Consider the following 13,723-nt stretch of genomic DNA (forward strand, 5'->3'; position numbering starts at 1 on the left):
GGGTTTGTTAGCAACCCCTAGTACTATCACTTTCGGCATTTCTTGTTTTGCGGCAACTTGGCTCGATGATCCCTCCTCGATTATCATAGATGGTCCATCACCATTTCTGTTCTGCTTAGATACCGGCTTCTCCTCTGTTAACTGCTTATCTGGCTTGGTTTCATGAGATTTGATCATCATGACAGTTTGTGACGGCTTCTTTGTCTCCCCATCAGCTTGTATGATTTCTATCATATTAGCCTCTTGATGGGCTGGCATTGGATTTCTATTGATATTTGGGGCTTCGGGGGTTTGAACCTCGATTTTATTAGTATCAATCAGCTCTTGTATTGCATTTTTCAAATGCCAGCACTTCTCCGTATCATGGCCTGGTGCACCGGAGCAATATTCACAGCTAATGGTGTAATCCAAATTCTTTGGAGGAGGATTGGGTAGCTTGGATTGTATTGGTCTCAGCATGTCTAGCTGTCTCAGCCTGTGGAACAGACTAGTGTAAGACTCTCCCAATGGAGTGTAAGTTTTCTTTTTCTGTTCCCTTTCTCCCCTGAATGCTGGCCTAGGCCTGAAACCTGGTCCGGGATAGGCTCGTGGGTAAGTATTTGGTGTGACAGGAGCACGCCAATTGGTGTGAACATGTGGCTGATTGTATGCTTGAGCATGGTTAATGGAAAAATGAGGCTCTGAAGGGTGATAGTAATGTTGGGATGAATCATGATGGTAAGCTGATTGGCGAGGTCGTGGTTGATTATAGTAAAGTGGTGAACCTCTGGGTCCCGACCAAATTCCTGAATCAACTACGACTGCTTCCTCCCTCTTCTTTCTTCCGATTCCTCCTACCCCGCCTTGAATAGCTTGAGTAGTTGCCTTAATTGCTGAATAGCTCATGATTTTATTTGTCTTGAGGCCTTCTTCCACCATACCTCCCATCTTCACTACTTCGTTGAATGATTTCCCAACCGCTGAAACCAAGTGGGCATAGTAAGTTGGTTCCAAGGCTTGGAGGAAGTAGTCTACCATTTCGCTCTCCTTCATAGGAGGATCCACTCTTGCTGCCTGTTCTCTCCACCGAAAACCATACTCTCTGAAACTTTCATTGTGTTTCTTCTCAAATTTGGTCAAAGATAATCGATCTGGGATGATTTCCAGATTGTATTGGAAATGGTATGCGAATGCCTGTGCCAGGTCATCCCAGGTGTACCATCTTCCATGGTCCTGGCGTGTATACCACTCCAAAGCTGATCCGCTTAGACTTTGACTGAAGTAAGCCATCAATAATTCATCCTTTCCCCCAGCTCCTCGCATCTTGCTACAGAAACCCCTTAAGTGGGCTACTGGGTCGCCGTGCCCGCTGTATAGGTCAAATTTGGGCATCTTGAAGCCAACTGGCAATTGTACATTGGGGAATAAGCATAAATCTTTGTATGCTACACTGACTTGCCCACCTAATCCCCGCATGTCTCGGAACGATTGTTCTAGACTTTTGACCTTCCTGAACATCTCTTCTTGTTCAACATTTTTGGCTGGCTTGTCAATTTCGGTTGGGAGATCAAACCGAGGAGCAGTTGAATTGATTTCGGAGGCTTTGAAGGTAGGCTCCGGGGGGTAATATTGGTTGTCCTGGGCCTGGAATGTAGGCTCACTAGGAGATTTGTGAAATGTAGCAGGGGGAGGTGCTACGAAAACAGGAGTCATAGTTGGAGGAAAGTACGGAACTGGTTTTGGAGGTGGAGACTGTGGTGTCTGAGAGGTGGTGCCTCGGTAGTGCTGGTAAATGGGGAAGTTTGGGGACAATTCAGTGGTGATATTATCCTGAGTTTGGGTCATTGATGGAGCAGGGTTATTTGGGTAAGATGGGGGTAACTGTCCTGTAGACCAGGCTTGGTACATCTCAGCCATTTGCTGCTTGAGTTTAAACATCTCTTCTTTCATTTTCCCGACATCCATCTCCTCTAGCTCCATACCTGTGTCAACATCTGGGATAGACATACTTTCGGGTATTGGTCCTTTTGATCTTGTGTGATAGTGATAATATGCCAGTATACTCTTTAGAGAAACTAACTGCTTGAATTCTGAAAATGAACAAACTTGTTAGTTTTGAGAGTTTAACACATATATAATCACACGTTGAGATGCAATGTTCCTAGACAAATAATCCCTTTCTATTATGCATTTGCTCGGCTGCTTGTGTCGTCCCAGCTTTCTTAAAAAATTTTTTTTATTGTTATTCACTTTTATTTATTATATATATATCTTTTATCGTGGTGGTCGAATCTTAGAGATTGCCTACGTATCATGCCCCCGCATGAATCAGACCATGCGTAGTTTGGACCAAAGGCAATCACTTTTATTCATTACACAAAGACGGAATTACATTTGAAAACTTTAAGAAAATGGCTTGAAAACACACGCACTTAAATCAAAATAAAAGATACAATTCTTAACATCTCACAACGTGCCCCACTTTCCACTTTTGTTGTCAAATATTGGGTTATCTGCTCAATGTGGGGCTTGACCCGGATGGCCTCCCAGCATTCGATACATCCTTTCCAACTCCATTGCTAGATGACGAGCAAAAGTGGGCGCATGCTCTGTAAACCTTTCATAATCCATTCCTTGGCAGTTTACATAACTTTGAGATGTGAAGACTGCCAGGTCGTGGATTTGTGCCCTGAAACCTTGGAGACGTTGGTCTTGGTCTTGCAATTGCTGCTGACGAGTGGTGGCTATATCTCTGACACGGTTTTCACGATCTAGAGCTGATTCTAACAGAGCTCGGAGTCTGGCCTGCTCTAATCTTGCTTGCGATCTTTCCCTGTCGAGGTCTGCTTGTTGATGTTCTCTGTTGCATCTTCTTGCCTCTTCTAGTTGTGCACGAAGCTGGTCTTCTGATCGCATCCAATAGTCTTTTTCCTTCTTGAATTGTGCCTTGTCTTTTTCGGATTGCCTATCTTGGCGTTCCTTGTTAGATCTGGCTTCTTCGTTTAATTGTTGGATCCTTTCTTTTGCTTTGCTCAATGCCCTTTCGTTTTCCGCAAGAATGGAATCATAATCTTGCATTCTTTCAAAGAGATTGGCGATGGTTTTTTGATCCTTCCAGCTCCTCTTTGGCGTTTCAGAAACTCTTTTCATTTTTTGGAATCGAGCATGAAGATTTTCATTCTCACAAGCTAGACTCTTTTTCTCGCCTTCGGCTTCTTGTGCTTGCAAATCTTTCTCCAAACTGAGGCTTCTTAGATTTTCTTTTAGGGCATGGATAGTTGCTTTGTACCCTTTTTCTTTTTCTCCCCAGATCAACCGCTCTTGGATTTTATCATTGAAGTTTTGAACATGGGGTCTTTTTGTTGGCCTTTTTAGCTCAGGTTCTGGTACATCATCCACGCGAGACCGTTTTTCGAACCACCTTGCATATCCAGGATTTATCTCACCCTTTGTAGCGTCTAGGACTTGAGTATCGCTTTTCAAGTATCGGCACCCATTCCACATCTGCTGAAGTAGAGCTTCGGGAATAGTGGCTTCTGGGTGTAATTCGATTACTTGCATACTCAAATCTTCATCATCAGGAACTATTTGATATCTCCCTAGTTGCCTTAGGACTCTTAGTGGTGCATACGGCTGAATGCTTCTCAATCCCAATAGTAGTAGATAACTATTTGAGGTTGACATATGTATTACTTCCCTCATCGGGAGCCATCCCAGGGTCCATTCAATTTGATTTGCCGTTAAAGCCTTAAGATGAGATACCCATGCTTCTATCCCTTCTGGAACCTGATAATTTTTTGTTCTTTCCTCATAGCTTTCGATGCAATTATCATTGTTTGACCCATACTGTATGATCTTGGGCTGTTGTTGGAGATGTTCAATCACCCATATTTGCAACAAAATTTTGCATCCTTCGAAGACTTTTGCTCCTGATTTGCATAAAGTCAAAGCCCGATAAATATCTGATAGAATGATGGGGACAAGGGTGTGATTTTCTTTAGTGGTGAGGATTTGCACAACTTTTGCGGTGCGAATATCAATTGTTCGCTCTTTATTTGGGAAGACCATGACTCCTAGAAAAGCCACCATGAAAGCAAATCGACGGTGCATCTGCCAAGTGTCTTTGTTTTGCTTATTAGTAAGGCCTTTCTCATGAATTTCGAACCCATCTGACTTTCCGAACCTTGAATACAAAAAGTTGAAGGAACAACATCCATTGATGACATTGCTTTTCCTGATTTGACTGCTGATGTTCAGAAGACCGAAGAATCGATGTACCGAAGGAGCCTTTGTGAATATCAAGCTTTGATTTCTTAGACTTCCGTCAAAACCAGCATATCCAGCTATCTCCTCTAATGTAGGAGTAAGCTCGAAGTCAGAGAAACGAAAAACATTGTGAGCAGGGTCCCAAAAAGTTACTAACGCCGCAATCAAATCATCACGGGGTTTAACTTTCATAATGTCCGTGAGATTTCCCAAATGCTTGACGACCTATTTTTGACTGTCTTCGCCTAAATCATACCACCACATTTGAAGCTGACATAGAAATTCTTCCGTACTTGTGGATGAGGGGCTTTGTGTGGTGCTCATTTTGTATCTGAAATTTAATTTTGATAAAGTCAAAATTTCATTATACTAAAAAAAATCATTTTTGAATTTTTTTTTTTATTAAATACCTTTATTTCAAAATTTAAAACTATTTTTTCTTCGAATTTTTTTTTTTTTTAAAAAAACAACTCATTTTATTCCCTTCTTCTTACCATGATTTTATTTAAGCTGGTCAAAAAGCATGTTCGAGGCAAATGAATGCACAAGTACCAAGTAGGATGCATCATGATGGTCTTTTTATTTTTTGTTCACATGTCCTAGACAGACCCAACCCCTGTGTTGAGTCTCCAAGGCCAAATGCATATGATGCAAATATTCGTTCCTACTAGGGATCTGGTACATGGCTGAGTTATTCTAAGTATAAATCCTTAGGTTGATTGTTCTAAACCTGTCTTACCCAAACGGACAGTTTGAGCCGAAGCGGGGGCAACGTACCGGGAGCACGAAAGTTTGCCAGGCCTAGTTACTTGTCCCAACTCCGTCTTATTTGGTACGACTCTAAAAGAAAGGTGGGTCACGCGCACGTGTACACCATAAATTCAGAAGACTCAGAAAGAAAGGGGTTTCGTAGCAGTTGTATATATCCACAATTCAAATAATATTAAAGCGGTAAAAAAAAATTAGCATATTAGCATATAAACAGTTAAAAATCATATAGTAAATAAAGCCAATTAACACAGATATTTTAAGCTCGAATTCTTTAAACCCTGAACCAGAGATTCTGGGTTACAATAACACTGGTTTAAGTCCCCAGCAGAGTCGCCAGAGCTGTCGCACCTCCTTTTACCGCGCCCGCGGGGCGCGTGGGGAGTTTTCTCCAATTGAAGGACAGTCGAAACGGGATTTATTTATTTGTTTCAGAGTCGCCACCTGGGAATTTTAAGGCGTCCCAAGTCACCACTTTTAATCCCTGAATCGAGGAGAATATGACTCTGTTTATTATTCTGCGAACCAGAAATCCTGAGTAAGGAATTCTGTTAATCCGGAAGAAGGTGTTAGGCATTTCCGAATTCCGTGGTTCTAGCACGGTCGCTTAACTGTTTTTATTATTGGCTTAATTATCTTGATTTTACTAAATACGTTTTTATTGCATGATTTTACTACCGCTTTTTACTTATTGTTTACAATTATATGGACGAATTACGCGTACGTATATTCGTATTATATACTTTTTATAATTATCGGGGATCATGCCACGCGTACGTGTACACAATAAAATTGTCCATGTTATAGTTTTTATAAAAAATATATGTTCGAAATTTAAAATAAAATCAGGAACATCATCACCCTTTTTATTTAAATAATGAACTGCACACCTCGGGTTATATGAAATTATTTTAACATCCTTGGAAAAATCCTTTTTTAAATATTCGCTCGAAATTGCGCGTACGCATAATCCGAATTTTTTTGCTTTTAAAAATATAATCAGGGTACGCGAACGTATCCCTAATTGCGCAAAATATTTGTAATTATATTAGGGATTTTTCCACAAATTGTTTATTACATTATGAGAAATCTTCATTTAAGACCCTTTAATTCTTGAAAAAGAATTCATAATTTGTTGAATGTTGTCCGTTGATTATAATTTTCGCATATAACATGTTCATCCAAGACTATTCAAATTCTAAATAAAAAATAAAAACATGATTAATACTATTCTTCACAAATACAACATATATATCTACATGCCCAATAATGAATTGTATATGAAACTAAAAATGATTTATAAAGGGAAGAATATTTTTTTTAAGAACTTTTATTATTTCTATTTAGTGCAAGTCCTATTTCTAATTGTCGTTGATAAAAAGTGTTGCAATTTGTATATCTCATCTTATTCTCATATACTTGCTTTTAATCTAATAGGCCTAATTATTTATTTAGGATGGTAAATAGGCATCAAATTGATAATAAAGGGAATTATTGTACAAATTAATTAACAACATTGCTTTACATGCCACCTATTTGTATGTCTTGAAACATTCGTAGCACTTTAACATCATAATGAGCCATAACAACTCAACTCACTATCCACTAATGGTTCTATAAATACCTGTTATCATACCACATAAGAACATACAACTTATATCATTCCATCCATAACTAAATCAAGTATAAGAATAAACTAGCAATATAGTTTTGATATTTTCACTCCATTCTAACAACGCCATAAGGCCTAGTAAATAGCCAATCTTTATGTTATGTTTCTTGCCTTGACAGTTCAAATATGATTAAACTAATAAGATGAAGGACTAACATTATTACAAAGCTTTATACGAACTTTCGAAGTAAGACAATTAGCTCATAGCTATCAAATTGAATTCACTACTAATTAACTAACATGAAACGAAAAATGAAATTTAAACTGATGAACTTGGACAAATGGAAAAACAGAATTTCAATTCAAGCTTCATTGATGAGTCATGTTGAATCTCTTTCCAACTTAAAATTTAAAAGACATGTACCTGAAAATGAAGGTAGAAGGAGTAAATTTCAGCAGTAGCAGCAGTAACAAAATCAATGGAATAGCAGTCTTTCCACAGGTTTGAGCAATAATAAGACCCGAAGAACCCAGATGCACAGTGACAGTACTTTTAGGAAGTTTCAGATTTTTAACTGAACAACGATTTTGAACAAATCCGGACAGATTTAATGAAGAGAATGATATTTCTTATTCTGAGACTTGGAACGAAACAGACTAAAAAAAATTTCAATTTTTAAACACAGAATCAACTTCAATACTAACTTCCGATGTAGAATTCTGTTTTAATGTTTCTGTTTTCCTTTTTTTTTCTATCTTCCTTTTCAGATTTCTGTTTCTGCTTGATTTTCCTCTTTCAATCTCCTAAAATCTGCCCAGGATCTCAATTTTCCTTGTTCTAATCTCTCTGAAAACTGAACTTTAAAATTTCTGTCTGAAAACTGATTTCTCTCTCTCTCTCTGAAAACTCTTAAAGTCTGTCTAAATTCTGTTCTGAAATCTCTCAAAAAAAAACTCTTAAACTCTCTTCAAGCTTTCTAAAAAAACTCCCCTAAATCAGTCCCCATTCCCTCTATCTTATACAGGTCTGTCCCCCCTTTTTAAGTGCTGCCTGGACCCCCTTTTATCTTTTAAAAACAGAAAAAATTCCATTAAAATCTGCCTTTACTACTTTAAATCCCATCAAGTTAACTTTTTCCTGATTTCTAGCAGCCCATTATCCCTTGTTCCCCATTAGTATCATTAACTAATAGCCATTAACATACCACTTTCAGCCCTCTATTATATCATATTACCTCACTGTTTCATTACCAGTAGTACCCCTGAAAACCTACTGTTATTACTGAAAAATCAGAACCCACTGTAAAACAGATTCTATAATCTGTATAAACTTAATTATCCTTCTGATTTACAGCTATAACCAATCCTATGATTTTGAGACAGTATATCACATTTCTAATAACTGATTGACAAGAACTGAATTTAAACAGGGGATTCTCAACTGAACACTGAATAAAACACCCTTAACATTACACAGAACATGCAGGATTATTTCAACTGAAATTCAAAACTGAACTAAAAGCAAACAAATACAGGAGCATTGTCAATATACTGACAATGCCCTGTTCAGAAAACAATATATACATACCATTGACAAACTTTCTGAATTATTAAAAGAGAATCAATTAATTGGGAAGAACTAATTGACTGAGTTCAATGACAATAAACAATTCCAAACGGATAAACAGGGTATTACAAACAGCATTAATGGCAATAAGAATTTACAAAACAACTAATCGACGAACTTAATCGAGTCGATTACACATATTATGACCACTCGTAAATAACAGAAACAATAGTATGATTCTGGTCCAATAGACGAGTATGAGACAGTATAACAGAATTGACTAAAAAAATATGAAAAATTAAACAGACTAATGAAAACAAATATAGAATACTCATAGAATGCTCATAAGAAACAGAAATTACCTCTGAACCTTTAAATTCAACTGAACTCAACTCGACTTGGATTTGGACTATGTTTGAAATCAAACAGACCTTAGTTGAAGTATTTTCCACTGAAAATACTTCGACTAAGGTCGATTAAACCTCAATCTTTATTCAATATGAACAGAATCCAAAAGTTTGGTATTTTAGGGTTCTTGAACGTTTGATTTGGGATTTAACCATTTCTGGTCAGATTCGAGGAGAACCAAACATGATACAAGGGTGAGAGTAGCCTAGGGGTCATTTGGTGTCAGCTTAAAACAAATCTGAGTTTGTTCTTGTTTGGTCCGAATCTTCAAAAAGAAGATTCGAGAACCTCGGAACTGATTCGAGCCAAACAAACAATAGATCCATACTCAGGGTGGCTAGGGGAAGCTATGGTGTCAATTTGGGACTGTTAAGTTTAGATCTAAACTCAGCTCGAATCTTCAAATGAAGATTCGAGAACCTTCAGGAAGATTCGAGCCAAACGGCTAACATATTTGGATAGAGGAGGTTCAGGGGGTTCTAGGGTGTTATTTTGGTGACCGGCGGCGTTGATGCCGCCGGGTTTCAGGCGGTGGGATCCTAGGGCGGCTAGGGTTAGGAGTGGGGGTTTGGGGACGATGATGAACAGTGTAGGAGGGGGGTGTTTAGTTTGGGGCCGGGGTAGGGGCCTGAGACTTATATAGGGGTGGGGTGTATTGATATTATCCGTTGGATTAGATAGAATGAAGGGTTGAGATCAATCCACTTAACCAAACGTTGTCGTTTGGTCTAAGTTCAGGGTCGGCCTGTATTGGGTCAAAGGGTCGGGTTACAGGTTACGGGTAAGGGTAGGAGATCTCGTCCGTTGATTGGATTTGATCGAACGGTCCATGATGAACCACGACTAAACGCTGTTGTTTTGACTCTTTTCGGACTGGACCGGACCTGGGCTAAAGGGGGTAATTTGGTTTGGGCCTGGATTTAAATCCAGGTCCGATTATTATTATTTTTTATTTCTTTTTCAACTAATTCATTATTTAAATTTCCAATTTTAATTATAAAACAATTTTAACTTCACAAAATATATTAATTACTCTATAACAATTATTTAACACATAGACAAGACATCAATCACACAGTGGAATATTTAAAATAGAACTATTGCATATTTTTTGTGATTTTATTTAAATTATCTTTTAAATGCATAATTAAATCATATATGCATGCAACATGTATTTTATTTTATTTTTTCATTTATTATGACAAAGTAAATACTTACGGATATAACACAAGTATTTAGCATCACGCAAATTCAAAAAATTACACAGTAAAAAAAATTTATTTTATTTTTTGATTTATTTTGGAGTAGTTTTCATTAAAGCAAAAATCACGTGCTCACAAGGTGTAATGCGTTAAGGGAAATGGTTAAGCGAAGGATTCTCTAGAGAATATAGTTGATTGCTCGAGGACTAGCAACAAGCTAAGTGTGGGGTGTTGATAATAGGCTAAATTGTTTAATATAGCCTATGTTTTAGCTCAACTTAAGGATGATTTACTATTGTAAATGTTCAAATAATGCAAAAATTGGCTCTAATCATGACTTTAATGTCTCACAGGAGTTCAATAAACAAATGAGGATTTATGATGGTAATCAAGTGAAAAATGGAGTCAAATGACGAAAAGTTGAGCAGCAACATCTTAACAAGAGAAAACCCCACTAGCGCGGGTCATGCGCTGGTCATGCGCTCCCGCGCTAGTTCAGTGATTTGGACAGAAAGAAACCCCACTAGCGCGGGTCATGCACTCCCGCGCTAGTCCTGTCCGGAAAATCAATTATTTGGGGGTAAAATTGGAATTCCTTCTTAATCCCACTCAATTTACATAAAGCAAAGACTCCATTATTGGAAGATCAGATTTGGGAGGAAGAAAAGAATTTTAGAGAAAGAAAGTGAAGAGGAGATTCATCTTGGAGCTAAGAAAGGAGAAGAAGAACAACATCTTGGAGCAAGGATTCAAAGAGTTCTTCTAAACTTTCTTCTATTTGCTTGTTAATATTATTTTTAAAACTTTTATTGTTGATTTTTGTATGATTATGAGTAGCTAAAAACTCTAGTATTCTTGGGTCATGTATGTTAGGTAATTATGTTGTTTGAAGCTTAGATTGAAGATATTGAATTTATCGTTATGGGTTGTTTATTTGATTCTGCTTCTAATTATTTTACTGCGTAGCTAACAGTGAAATATTATTTATGAATCTTGAATTAAACTTGACAAAGGAAATTCTTGATTGCATATAGAATCAAATAGAGCAAGATCCGGATCCTGGGCATCGGGTGAAAGATTTGAAATTAAGATAGAACTATACTTAATTGCCTTGCTTGGTTGAAAAATAGGAGTTGTAAATGCATTCTTGATAATATTAATACCATAGACATATAGGTATTAGTTTAACTTGAATAGATGCATAAGAACTCGAAAGATTCTTATGAATATTATTAACCTTATAATCAATAACCCGAATAATTTAATAAATCAATCTTAAGCTAAAATAGTAGCATGATCTCTAGCAAGTCCATGACCCTGGAATATCTTTACCCAAATTGTTTACAAAATATTGTGTAATTGGTGTAGTAATTTTGTATTGAATTATTGTTTAATTACTAGGTAAATTGTAAATTGGTTCTTTATATATTTTGTGATAATTTATCTTGAATTGATAATTATTTGAGTCTACATCAGTCGAGAAGTTGATCACAATTCCTCATGGGAACGATACTTTACTTACTACTATATTACTTGTCGATCGTGTACACTTGCGTGAGTGTTTTGGTCGCAACAAGTTTTTGGCGCCGTTGTCGGGGAATTGAAATTAGCTACTTTACTGTTTTAAGATTTTATTAGCTGTTAATAAAAACCTAAATTATCCATCTACTTTGTTTGTGTTGCGCAGGCTCTTCTCTTTAATGCGGAGGAGTAGAAGCACAAACAACATCTTCTCTTTTGATCCTGAAATTGAACGAACAATTCATAGAACAAGGAAGGAGTGGGAAGCTAGAAACAGAACAGAAAGAGAGTTGGACATTCAAGTTCAACCACAGCCAACAGTGATGGCAGGTAATCAAGAACGTGCGGTGATAGAAGCAGCAAGGCCAAAGCTTGCTAATATGACTCAGGCCATTGTGAAGCATGAAATCACCGGTCACTTTGAGCTTAAAAAGTACATGGTGCAGCTGATACAGTCCACTAGGCAATATGTTGGTCTATCTCATGAAGACCCACAAAGGCACATTCAATTTTTTTTTGGAAATAACGGATACTTACAATTATTCAAATGTTTCCAAGGATTATGTCAGGCTGACCTTATTTCCCTTTTCATTATTGGGGGATGCTAGAGAATGGTTGCAAAAAGAGCCAGCTAATTCAATCTATAATTGGGATGATTTAGCAAAGAAATTCCTAATCAAGTTTTTCCCCACCAAAAAGACAAAGTTTTTACGGAGTCAGATTCTTGGGTTTCAACAACGGGATGGTGAAACTCTTCGCCAAGCTTGGGAAAGATACAAGAAACTACTTCGGGATTGCCCTCATCATTGTCAAACTGATGAAGTATAGGGCAATAATTTTGTTGATGGATAAGACGAAACTTCCAAAATGAATCTTGATTCAGCTTGTGGAGGTAGTTGCATGGCAAAATCATACAGTGAAATACAACTTCTGTTGAATAACTTTACTTCTAATGATCATAATTGGCAAGGTGAAGGAGAACCAAGGAGAGCAATGAAACAGAAAGCAAGGTTACTTGAACTGGATGACATTTCCGCCATGAAAGCAGATTTAGCAAAATTGGCAAATCAAATGACCAGAATGACAATGGGACCATCACAACCAATGCAGCAGGTTCAACAAATGTCGATTTGTTGTGAAATGTGTGGCGATAATCACACAAGTGACATGTGCCCAACGAATCCTGAATCTATTTATTATGTGAGGCAACAAAGCAGAGGGCCGATGAACCAACAGGCACAATATGGGAACACTTACAATGCAAATTGGAGGAATCATCCTAATTTCTCTTGGGGTGGAAATCAATCAAATCAGAATCAATATAGACCCCAAGGAAATTTTAATCAACCACAAAGGCCACCTCAGCAGGTAGAAGAAAATACAAATGATTTATTGAAGAAATTGTTACAAGACAACCAACAACTCAGAACTAATTTAGAAATCTTGAAAGACAATTGGGACAACTAGCTGCAAATCAAAATACTAGGCATGCAGGTGCTCTTCCAAGTGATACAGAGAAAAATCCGCAAGTTAGTGCAATTATACTTAGAACTGGAAGAGAATTAGAAGAAGTTCCAAAGAAGAGAAAAGACAAGCATGTACCAGAGGGTGAATTGATTCCCAAAGCAACACAGGAAGTAAGGAAAGATGATACAATTTCAGCACCTATGAATGTTCCAAGGCCACCACCACCTTTCCCACAAAGACTGCAGTAAAAAAATGACGATCGCATGTTCAACAAATTTCTCTCTATGTTGAGTCAGATTCAATTGAATATTCCGTTGGTAGATGTGATTCGTGATATTCCAAAATATGCCAAATACATAAAAGACATTGTGGCTAACAAGAGGAGACTAACTGAATTTGAAACAGTTGCACTTACTGAAGAGTGCACTTCAAAGGTCCAAAACAAGCTTCCTCGAAAGCTTAAGGACCTTGGCAGCTTTACTATCCCTGTGAGAATAGGCAATGTTGATGTAGGCCATGCACTTTGTGATTTGGGAGCAAGCATAAATTTGATGTCATTGTCTTTGTACAAACAATTGGGTTTGGGAGCTCCAAAACCCACCACTGTGATGTTGCAACTAGCAGACAGGTCCATAGCTTACCCGGAAGGGGTGATAGAAGATGTGCTACTGAAAATTGGAAAATTTATTTTCCCGGCTGATTTCATTATCTTGGATTTTCAGGCCGATGAAAAGGTTCCTATTATATTGGGAATACCTCTCTTGGCTACAGGTGATGCTATAATTAAAGTAAGAGAAGGAAAAATTATCATGAGAGTTGACAACGAGGAAGCTGTTTTTAATGTATATAAAGCAATTCAACTTCCTCGGCAGTATGAAGAATTGTCTATGATATCTATCATGGAGATTGATGAACAACTTATTACCCCAAGTG

Source organism: Nicotiana sylvestris, chromosome 8 (assembly GCF_000393655.2).
Source record: "Nicotiana sylvestris chromosome 8, ASM39365v2, whole genome shotgun sequence".
NCBI lineage: Eukaryota > Viridiplantae > Streptophyta > Magnoliopsida > Solanales > Solanaceae > Nicotiana > Nicotiana sylvestris.